The 12,246-nt window shown below is 34.6% G+C and overlaps 1 protein-coding gene across 9 annotated transcripts in view; it reads left to right on the top strand.

The window, feature by feature from the left end:
* Nucleotides 1-12,246, top strand: part of dac (dachshund family transcription factor) — a 160,778-nt gene that overhangs the window by 12,959 nt on the left and 135,573 nt on the right. The gene's annotated exons all lie outside the window — the stretch shown is intronic.

The raw sequence follows: 12,246 nt of genomic DNA on the forward strand, positions 1-12,246 counted from the left end.
ATGACTACCTATACCTACCTAATACCAAAATGTATATTAAAGTTACACCAACAAACGGACAAAACAAGACGGCGCTGTAAGTAAATTAAAACGCGGTTAATTTATTTATAAAAGCGTTATATTTCGGTTAGTTACACGTTTGCATCGTCGGAAATTAGGTTTGGGGAATTGAAACTCGTCATTGTTCTTTTAATTGCGGTCAATTTGAGGCGTTCTACACGAAATATGCCAATCATTGTATACTGAGGTGAATCGTGGAAAAGGTTCGTTGGGTTACGCTTTATCGATAGTGTGACCCCACCCTACAACTGACTGATCAGTCTCGTCTGCCTTTACCGCCTGTTACCTGTTACTATGTAATCATAATAAAGTTAGTACAATAACACTGTGAAGTTGTAAAAAATACAATCTACGGCAGTAAAACATATTGGCGATAAAAGTGCCTATAAATTATAGTCGTAATGTGTCATCGATACACACATCCCATCACTACACTACAATTACAAAAGTGTTTTAATAAATCCATTCGAAATATCATTTTAGATATCAAAGAAAGGGTTGCACAGTGGGCCGACTGCGCGCTGACTCGCACAAAACGCTCTATCTGCATATGCCTCTGATTGATGTGCCCTGTAATTATTTGGACGCGTTAATAACACCACCGACGACGGCCGCACTCCGTTCTGACGACTTAAGACGAATGAAATGAGAAATTCTATCGGACTCTTAATAGAGCTTATCGCTTTTTGATGTTTTGTTGATTAAATGAACTGAAATTGTTATTATGTTTGCACTCTTGTACCTTTTGGGATGCGGATTTTAAACAGCGCTTATTTAATTAAACATAATTCTAAGTTTGAACGTAGAAAGCGTTCTGACAAGACCATGTTTGTTTAGTAATAAAAGTAATTTTCATCACTGTGACTAAATTATACTATTTCCTGGATTCATGCCACGCCTAAACAAAAATGTAAATACGAACCACTCCCGTTTGTACAATTTTCATAATAGCAGAGTATCGTGGATTTATTTACATAAATGGCCACCACATACAGATTGTCTTTATGTTTTATGTGCGTGCGACCCCAGTTATAACGAATCAGAATATTAACGTAAATAGTAATGGCGGGAAAAAAAGCTATTATGCAAATGAAACATTTTGAGGTAAATAGAAACTGACGTAATACGATGTTAAGAAAGGAATAATAAATCGTTTTTGTTACTGAGTTTTACCAGATTATTACTTTACTTGTGCGTGACTTGGACGTATTTAATGCTACGATTAGTTTTAAGTTCTCCGGTTGAGTAATCTATGAATGATCTTCTGGTCTAGACATTATTATTTTATGAAGTTGTTCATGAAATGTGTATTTTAGATTGAAAAACGGGCAATAAATATAACTTACTGTACAATTATACATACTGATTCAGTTATTGAATGTAGCTCAACTCTGTTACCCTACTTTAAAGTAATAAATAATGTTGTGCAACAAAAACATATTTTAATAATTATACTCAGTAAATAAAGCCATAACGAAAAAAAAAATAACGATGATACGTATTTTTATACCTTACGAATACAAAGTGCTTGAAATTGGCATTCATTCAGATAACAGATATGAATACGTTATGATATACATTATTACTCTAATAACAAACGGGCTTTGAGTGTCGAATATGCTTACGTCACAATCGAACGGGACCCGAATAATAGAGTTCGTACCGAACGATTACCGAACCCTCGAAAATTGAAATAAAAAGACCCATTCGAGATGTAACAGCGATATGATTTTGCACTTTTATTTTTTTCTATTTTTGTGCGTGTTTTTAGCACTGGGCGGGTAGTAGAGCTGCGAATCGATTCGACACGTCCAAATTGCTCGCTACAGTGTGACCCAATGTTTGTCGACTTCTTCAATATTTTTGGGCAGTTAAATTTCGGTATAGCTTTAGATATTTTTTCTGTCTAAAAGGTTCTACTCTTTAGTCTTTTAAAATTGATTTTTTTGTTTTAAGAGTATTGATAGTATCAATACCTACATTCAGTATTGGTTGAGGTTCATTATAATTTCATTGTATAAATGATTTAGAATGTCAGAAATAATAATTAATAAATCAAATGCCACTTCTAATTTCGTCGAAGGCAACAAACCAACCCTATTTTTGAGAGACTAACATAATTACAAGCGAAATTGTTGCGAAGTGACTCGTAATATGACCCCTTCCAATCTGCACTTTTTAATTTCACTATATTTGTAAATATACGTCTGCTTTCATGTTTTGTGTTGGACCCTAATCAAATTTGCGTCTGTGTTCTTTTAATTTTAGTCGGAACAGAAAGCATACGTTTCACATTTCTCATGCTAAAATCTTTTTTCTGTAATTGCAGTGTAGATATAGTCCACACTTTAGTTTATTTTAAGTTTTGTAGAGTTTAATAAGTATAATTAGTCCTAGTTCAATGGCAAATACTTAGAGAGATATCAGTTTGAATCTGTAATACTTAGATTTAGTCTTCTGAAACTTGACCTTGTTCTACTGACAATCATATTAAGAGTAGCTACTAGTACCAAAGGTTTTAGTAATAGTGATTAGAGGTAATTTTCCAGCTGTTCAGATAACAATTATAGAAAAAAATACATTACTCAATTTGTCAATGTGGATCCCATTTGGCGAATATCATTATACAGAGCCACATTTTATCGACCAGTCCGAGTCGGGCACGCCAAAAAAGTATTCTAAGTATCCGGACATTCGGACGGCCCCCAAACATAAGAATGTAATTAATTAAATAAATGTACAGAGCTGGAAAGAAATTCGCCAACCCTTGGCTCGCATATTTTATAACAGACATACCTCATTTTGTTTCGGAAGTAATTGACTCGCTGTTAATTTTGTTTTAATTTGACAGCCATATTTTTTCCCTTTTCGAGAGGGATGGATCAATAAGCATCCTCTTCAAAAAGAACCGACAATCAAGTAATTTTTAATAGTCATGAATTAATGAAAAAAGCGAATCAAATATGTAAATACTGGTAGCTTTACGTTGTTTTTAAATCCATACCAATATTTTTACTACCCATAGCGAGCAATAAATACTCCTTTATTAGGTAATGCTCTGTCGACACGCGCTCGGCGAGTTTTTTACTATTTGAACTATCAAGGAAATAATGGATTGAAATCAGTCAGTGCTTTTTCACCTAATTACAGCTCGTTACGTATGGTAATACGAGTCAATAAAGTGTACGTATCTAAAATCTGCAGTGCAGGATAGAAACTGTTCTAAATCACAACATAACAAAGCAACATTCGCTCATATTTCCAATTAAAATTCCTATACATATGCATCGGTCGAATCAGATATCTCTATTGTCCACGGCGTTGTAATTGTGTGCGCTCGTACGAATGTATTATGCGGTTCTAGCAATTGGTCGTTAGCTATGTCCGCGTAAACATCGCCTAGCTGGGCCCGAACTACCTACTTAACGGATCTAATTTCAAAACCTGATTGGTATGATGGAATGAAATGAATGAAATATTTCAATGTACTGGAATAAATACTATTATCATGAGCACCGTCTCTTATCTTGGTTGGTTTTGACGCTCAACCAAATCTGATGATTTTGTAGAGCGCTAGATTAGAGTTGGGAAAAAGATAGAGATAATCTTTTATCGCTAAAATAGGGGTTGAAAAGTTGTATAAGTAACATCTGATTGCTAATTATACTCTCAGTTAATGTGTTTTTGAAATTTTGAATACGGACATGCAATTTAGATTTTTTGTAGCAGACTCAAATTATACAGATAATAATGACTAATTATTATACTAGCTAAATAATGAATTGAATTTGAGTTGTGGTTTTGGTAAAATAGAACATAATTTGTTAAAAATGTGTAAATCGTAGTCTTATCTGTTAAAATTATGAGATGTACCGTTGAGTTTTAAGTACATATGAAATCCATTTTATTACGTACATTATGTTTGTACTAGTTTAAGTATGTGTCCTCTTTAAAACGAAGGCCTGTAATGAGGTATAAACACATCCTCTGGTTCTCAGCAAACAAGATTACAGATACATCCTGCTCTGCCGGTGGGCTGATCCGTGTGTTCACTCTTATCATTTATATGAGAAAATTTATGAATAGAACCTCTGTTACACTAATCACTGTGGCTTGGTAACAAAGGTACCGCTCCGCTTCTAATTTGGGAAATTTACAGCCGTCAAATATTACGTGTAAGCTTGCTTATTACTGCACGATGGTATCGTGAAAGATAAATCAATATCGTGCTGCGTCACGAACGAGAATTCTAGAATCAAATGTGTCCATTCATGATTTCAAACGGAGTAAGTGACAAAACAAACATAAGCATTATGAACTTTAGGGTAAGCACAAAGGTGCCAGCAAAAGTACTCAGGATGAGTGCGACAAGGTAGTACAATGGAGGTTGTTTGTTCAAGAAATAGCTTGATACGGTAATTCAACTTCCGTAAGGAGATAGTGCGAGAGTCATATTGTCTGCAATGGATGCACATTACTCGCTTTAGATACCTAGTATTTGAGTGTTTCTGTCACAAGTTACGAATGTAATTCTCTGATCAAATGCATCCGTATTCATTTTTGCTTCCAATGACGTGTTATTAATTGTGTTTAATTACAGTGTCAAATAACTTAAACTCATGTAGGTAGGTACTATTATTACTATCTGATTGTAAATATTTGTAAATTTTGTGATAACTCGAGACATTTAGCTCTGAATTAAATTAGATAGATTTCAACTTACTATAAATAGAAACAGGAATCACGAATCATGACGGGCGAAGTTAAAACAACGGAAATTTCAATTTACCATTCAGCGTGGCCAATGCTTTGTCATGAAAATGAAGTGTACAAATTGGTACCTGTCAAGGCAGAATAACTGCAAGAAGATTTGATTGTTGCAGATAAAATTTACCGTGCTCCCCTACTAAAATGGCTAATAGCATTTTCTTAAATTTAGATTTTGTTAGAAACAGTGCTCCATCCGTAATTTAAAAAGTCGTGTCATATTTACAGATTAGTGGTAGCACAACCACTCGGTATCAAAATGGTGCACCACTCTACTTAATTTTTCTTTTGTAATTCAGCAGTCTGTAGTCGTTCACCCTTCCATAGATTAAATTCCGCAAACATATTTACAGAGCGGTAATAAAAATTTAGAACCTGCATGCGATCAAATTGATCAGTTAAGCGTCCAGTTTGAATAGGTATAATTTTCGTTTGCAAAAACAACTTATCAGATGCCTAGATCTATCATAGATTAAAAGCGAAGTTTTATCAAAAATGAACCGTTGTGAGTGTCGGCAATAGTGCACTCGTTATGCACCAATGTAGTAACACAGTAGGAAATGCAATTAGCTGGTGTTCACCCGCGATGCCTTTAACTCACTCAAGCATGTAACGCCTTATCTCTGTTGCATGTTTTTTCAATATGCAACCCAAGACAATCGTGCTGCTTTATCTGGCAATCAGAATTCTCAGGTATTTTTTCATTCGTTAACAGTTTTAATTATTGCGGTTTCGTAACTAGCCGCTAGCTCTTCGTGTCAATTCAACAGTGAATAATTCCGAGTACACACCGCGGTTACGTTCGGCGAACCACTGACCGATTCTTCACTTTCTTCTGTTTTTAATATTACATTTTATAACTTATCGTCCAATATTTGATTGTTACAATGAATTATTTATATCCGTATTATTTTTATTTGGTTCGTTTGAATGTCTACGATTAGATTTTACGTGACGAAAGTCAATTATATTTTGTTGATTAACAGATAAACATACCTGTTCAACACACAGTCATGCATGATTGTTTTAATCATACACTTGGTGGCTTAATTAATTATATACGAATGGAGAATCGGCACGTCAGATTACATTTGGATAATTTTAGGAGATTGACATTAATGATTATCAAATCAATAATGCAATATTAACTACGATATAAGTAATGTTTGTTGAAATCAAGTAAAGCGGGTCACGCAAATAGTAGGGAAATAAAACCTTTTACTAAAATCACAACGTACGATTTCCTGAATTATACAAATTGAGGCGTGTTCCCCTCGCTATGTTTTGATGTCTTAATAATATCGTCGGAATGATGCATGCAGGAAGCCTGAGAATGAGCGAAACGTTTGCTTATGCTAACAAAATTATTGCCTATTTCCAAGAAAAGTATTCATTCACAATAACAGTGCAGGTTATTTCTTGTTAGTAGCTTCTATGCAAAAAGTTTTATTGCATTGCATTCCAAGATTACTGATTAAGTTAATATAGATTATCTATTTCATAAAAACTAATCACAATGACTTTTTAATTATTATAATTACGTTAAATTCTGTGATTTTTACCAAGTCATGGTCAAAATTCTAACAGAGCTTTAGGTATACGATTTCTGTGGTCATCAGGAAGAATTCATTATTTTGTATCCCATCAGGACTCTACATGGAGTCGAAGCTTAGTCTAACGGTATCAAAAAGTGTATGACTGCATTGTCCATTGACATAATTGCGGTGTTATTATCGTGGTCCGCGGACGCTCGCGTGCTGCGGCGAGCTTAGTGTAGAATTTGTTGGCAGTCGTAACAACGTAATTCGTTTTATGGAGCCGTTTAGACACTATCAGACCATGTGTGACGGTTCGAAATTTACCTTGTCTTGGTGCAATCCTTCGCTGCATTGTTACTTAGATTGTTACCGGTGGAAATATGATGAGCTAGTTATTGGCTTTGGAATACATTTCGTTGCTGCCAAATTTGTAACATGTAACCGTAAATAATCGTAAATTTCGACAAATCGTATTCTAAGTTACGTGAAAATTTTGATGTGAAAATATTAACCGTGATTGAAAAATCAATCATTATTCATTCATGTTTCAAATAAAATCATTAATATTTTGTTTATCTTAGTATAATAATTTATGATTGTCGAAATTTTTGTTTCATTAACTTGGTATGGTATGACAAGACTTGTAAAGGAGGTCCACTTAATCATTTGGTACGAAACGGCCGTGTGTAGTTTCAAAACATTAGTTACTGCGAAAACAGTCTTACCTTACCAAGTTTCATTTTCAATGTAACTGGTTCTATGTTCTAGACAAGTATCTTCCTTAAACAGTCCTGACCGTACTGTGTTGAGCCTCCATCCGACCAACTTTAGTATACACTTGATGGAACAGTTGCTGTGGGAATCTGAACCTTATGACTGAGCATTAAAGTGCGTTCAAGTTCTTGTAGTGTTTCATATCTGTATATTTAATTAAGTTTGACGTACAATAAATCGTGACCACGCACTGGGTGCCTTAGGCCAATTGCTTCTGTTGCCTTTATTCTGCCCTTACTGTCTTGAAGACTTTCGTATCTATTCGAATCGAAACCAAGCATTTGTATACTAGATCACAATTTATGTTCTAGACTAGAATCTAGCTCATCAACTTGTTGCGTTTTTGGTACAGAAATTATGTGCTTATGTTATGTAATTAAAACCATTAGCGAAGTAATAACAACGAGTGGGCTTGACCGGGGATCTAGTGTAAAGGGCGTGTAATATGACATAATTCACTGTGCACTTACGGTCGAGTTAAGTACTGCAGTTATCATATCAGATAGGCAAAATTTTATGGGTTTCTACGGCTTCTAATTACAATAATTGAATGCTACAATATTATAGTATAACTACAGTATGACACAGATTAATAATGTTTTCAAAACTTAGTACGACTCATATGTAGAGCCATAGGCTGTTGCTTTGTGAACTCTATTTTTGCAACCAAAGGTAATCTAGCATTAGTTTAGTAAAATAATTATTATATTAATTTACCAATTACCTTAATTTAGATTTTAAACAGAGCTTTTGCACTGATTTGAACCCTCAGGTAAGGCGGCTGTAGAATTTTTAATATCTTTTATTATGTGTAATTGTATTTTTCAGTCCATTTCAAGTCGATAGGAACAGAATAATGTACACATTTCAAGACCAATCTTAATGACGTAATGTAAAGTCCAGTCGACGCGACTGTAGAGCAAAAAGCAGAAATGAAACAAGCACAAAAACGTCGCCGACTGGCACTTGCATTGCATAAGTATCGAGAAAAAGGTCAGTGTCACAAACCATCACTGGGCAGGTGTCTTCATCGCATGTGACCACTTCAATTTAAACTGGTCCTCTCTATTAATAGAATGATACAAATCAGACAAAAAATAAAAACACAACCCATCTCAAAATCAATACAAAACATTTTAACCATAATTAAGTAAGTACGCGACTGTTTTGATTAATCACTAACGTAAAAAAGTTACCCTTTTAATTAGCGGTGGGAGAACATTTTAATCTCAGCTCTCGGGATTACAAGCACAGCGCAAAGACTTAAACGATTCAGAAGTAATAATTCTTGGAGTATTATAAATAAGAAAATTTAAGGACGCAGTCCTCTACCAGCAATAAAGGGGGATTACAAAAACCGGCGCGACACTGCACGCTATAAGACGCTTACAGACCGCTAAGGCTAGCCAATGCACATAATTAATTGCAGTTGACTTAAAAATGTCATCAGCATTTAGTATCTATGAGCGCACCAATTATTTTAATGTCGGCAAATTTGTTGCAAATGTAAAAATGTTTTTTCTATTAAAATCGACCGAGGAGTTTCCACGCAGACTGACATTATTAAATTACACAGCAATTTTGCGGCGACTACTCCGTGTTAAAGCTACACGCACTTCTGAAAACTCCGACTCTATATTACCATAGTAAATACCATAATTACTACGTGATGGTCACGGCTGCTAGTACTTTTTTTATTGTTATCTTAATTTGCCGGCACTTAGCCGATGTGTTAGGTTCGGTTTATAAGTTTTGAGCTCTAAAATGCATTAGCATAAATTAAAACGTACGTGGGACATTTAAGGACAATTTTGCTCCATTTAAATGATAATTATGATTGATCAGAAGAACTGTGCCTGTGGCAGTCACAGAAAACGAACCTAAAATACAAACAATTAGCAACTTTGTCGCGTCGCTTGGGCTGTGGAAGGTTGGCTTTTTATCCCTTTTGAGTAAGTACGAAGAAATGTACTAATTGGACTGTTTCCTTCGCTGAATCACAGGTGAAGGGAAATTAATGCCCCGGGAGGATAAATGCGCAATTATTTTCCCGAAAAATGTTTGTAAGGTCGTGTCAAAAGTTTGCTTAGAGGGCAGGTGGCTCGGGAGGGTTTGGATTTAGGTATTTAATGTGCTTGCTTACCGTAATACCGCAACACAAATATTTCACAATATTATCCTTTCCATGTAACATGAACAGTAAAAAACCTTGGTTTCTTGAGCAAGAAAACATAATTCCGATAATAACAAAACAATTCATTACGTCATCTTATTATTTATGTTATGTCACAATAATAGCTATTACTTGTGCATATTCAATTAATAAAGCGTTTAATTTTGTAGGAGTCGTGTAGCAAATATTACATGAATGTATATCATTTTTACGTTGATGACATTCGAGATTGAAAATTATTATCTGGAAATTAATGCAAAGTGATCAGTGATCTCTATGTAAATAATAATAAACGGCCGGAATAGGGACAAGGGGTTTTATTTACATTATTAATTTGGTTCGCGAGTGGGGCGGTACTACACAGGAATTATTTCTACATTTTAATTAAGCGCTGCGTTTCTAGACACTTGAGCAAATCATCTCCCTAGCGTAATTGATTATGCCGATGAGCTTTGATATATTTTTGTTTCTTAATTAACTAAGTATATTAGAAGAAGACTAGGACCAGTGTCAAAATATCATAGAGTTAAGAAAAGGTCTCTATTGAAATTTAGAGGCGTTAAATAAAAATGTTGCTAAATAAATATTTTTTAAAGCTTTTTTATAACTTTTGTTAAATTGTGTTAACTACTGGTTAACTTAATTAGTCTGAACAAAATGTTAAAACTATAAAACAGTAGAAAATGAAAGTTTCAAGTTAGTGTAGATCTCTGAAGAACTACTTACTCCACCAATATGAATCACTTTCATGTTAGCAGACTGTTTATTTCTCTAAAAAAATATTTAGCTACTTTATAACAAAGTATCATGTACAGCCGATTATTTGTCCATAATTTGATATCGCTTCGTTGGTTCGCAGCCCCAATAAATTGGTAGACCCCCACTTCCTGGCACACGGTTACCAATTGATTGCTTAGCCTAGGACGTTTCAATCTAGCCCTAAGAGCTGTCAAATGTAATTTATATTCAACTGACAAGTACTTACTTGCATTTGACCTACATTTTAAGCTATACAGAATTAAAAGTCATGAGCTAACAATGAAATGCTACAAAATATCATTGAACGAAAACAACATTATTTTCTTTGTTCGAAATACCATCGACATCGTCCAAAGCTTATTTAGATTAGCAAAAACAGTAACTAGTCGAGGCTGTAAATTAATTAATCTGGAAATTGTTTGGAGGCTTCAAAAGAAATGGACCGAAATGTTTGTGGTCAATTTATTTACTAGCGATTCGTTACGGCTGGGCGGATACTTGCCCGATGATGAATTGTATGCAGTCACTCATTTCTCCAGCCTCTTAAGATGCATCAAATCGAATTTGAAACATATTTCTGAGACAATACAGATCTGATTCCAATTACAAAGTCAAGAGAAAACTTTGGAATAAGCAAGAAAACAAGATGCTATTTCAGACCTTATTGTTTGGGAACTTTAAGTTGCTTTTAAATAAACTATTCTTGTTGTCTGGTTCTGGGATTTGGAATGACATTGCAGATTGACAAATGACTACCAGTCACAGTTCAACAGTTAATTTGTATGTAAATATGATATTTATTATTCGTGTTGAGAGTTTTGATTTATTAGCACGACTTCGATGCATTGTTTAAAATAGTCACTGGCTAGCAACGTGTATGAAATAAGCCATCATGAGAATAAAAGCTGTAAGTTTTTTATTGGAATAATTTTATGCAGTTAACAATAACAAACATTGAATAGAAAGGGAAAATAAACGCTAAATTGCACTCATTTACTGGGTCGCGACGATCAATCATGGCGGCCAAGTCATCAGCCAGTTCAAATGTCAAACGTACCTAGGGTGGCAATAAAAAAGAAAACTGAGTTGCCATTATTAAAAAAGTGACTGTGACTTTATTTCCATTGTCGATTGCCGATTCGGGATTATTAACTGACTTGCATTTTTTTTGTGTCCTAATATTGATAGATTGGTTTTTTCGAGTAGGTGACTTGATTTTGTTGCGTGTGTGTGTGCGTGGTAAGTGCCGCCGATTATAATATCCACGAGAAATGTATTCGTATCAAAAATAACACAAAACGATAGTCATGCCGTCTCTTTACATGCAAAGTGAAACGTATTATTCAGAGCCGTTGGACTACTTTATTCAATGTACGTTCTTATAAGGGTTTAAACTGTGGGTACTTACTCATATGGAAAAAAAGAACGCGTTTACTTAAAAGCTCTTTTCATAAAACGATTACCTACATAGCTCGCACAAGAGGAATTGAGTTTGAAGTATTTTAAAGTCAATTTTAAACGTGAATTAAATAATGATCATGACTTCATAGTAAATGTATCGGGTGTATCCGAGCTTCCCCAGCTCGCCGTCCTCAATTTATTCTGCACTAGGCCGGTTTTTGTGACCTCTTTTGTTCCAATCCAACTACCTAATTAATATTAGCATTTCAACGTCCTTACTACGTTGGGGGCAGTTCCATAAACTTCAATTGCTTTCGTGTGTGCTACATGCAATATTGAGTAGGATTCGTTATTAAGGGGATTGATTTCCATTTAACGGAATTGATTTGGTTATGCAATTTCAGGATTTTGTTTGCGTGACTCGACCGGCAATAACCTAATAAATTCATCCACCGGAGGGAGGGGTTGACTAAATACTAATCGCATTTTATTGGGCAGTTGGTTAATTTTGTCCAATTCAATTCGGAGGTCAAGTAAGGTAATTTCACCGAAAATTGATCGCGTAAAATTGCTTGGCAGTCATATTTGGTTAATAGAGTTGGAGACGTTGGAGTGAACTTTATAAGACAAACTGATTCAGGATGGGCATTTCGAAGTTAAATCGTACAAATACGTGTAAATACGTATAATTTTTTTTAAGAGAATTCTTTTAAATAAAAAGTAAATCCTGTATCAAAACACGACCTTTAGAAAAATTTATTAATTTGTTTAAAT

Source organism: Ostrinia furnacalis, unplaced genomic scaffold (genome assembly GCF_004193835.3).
Source record: "Ostrinia furnacalis isolate ACB-3 unplaced genomic scaffold, ASM419383v2 OfSCF7594, whole genome shotgun sequence".
NCBI lineage: Eukaryota > Metazoa > Arthropoda > Insecta > Lepidoptera > Crambidae > Ostrinia > Ostrinia furnacalis.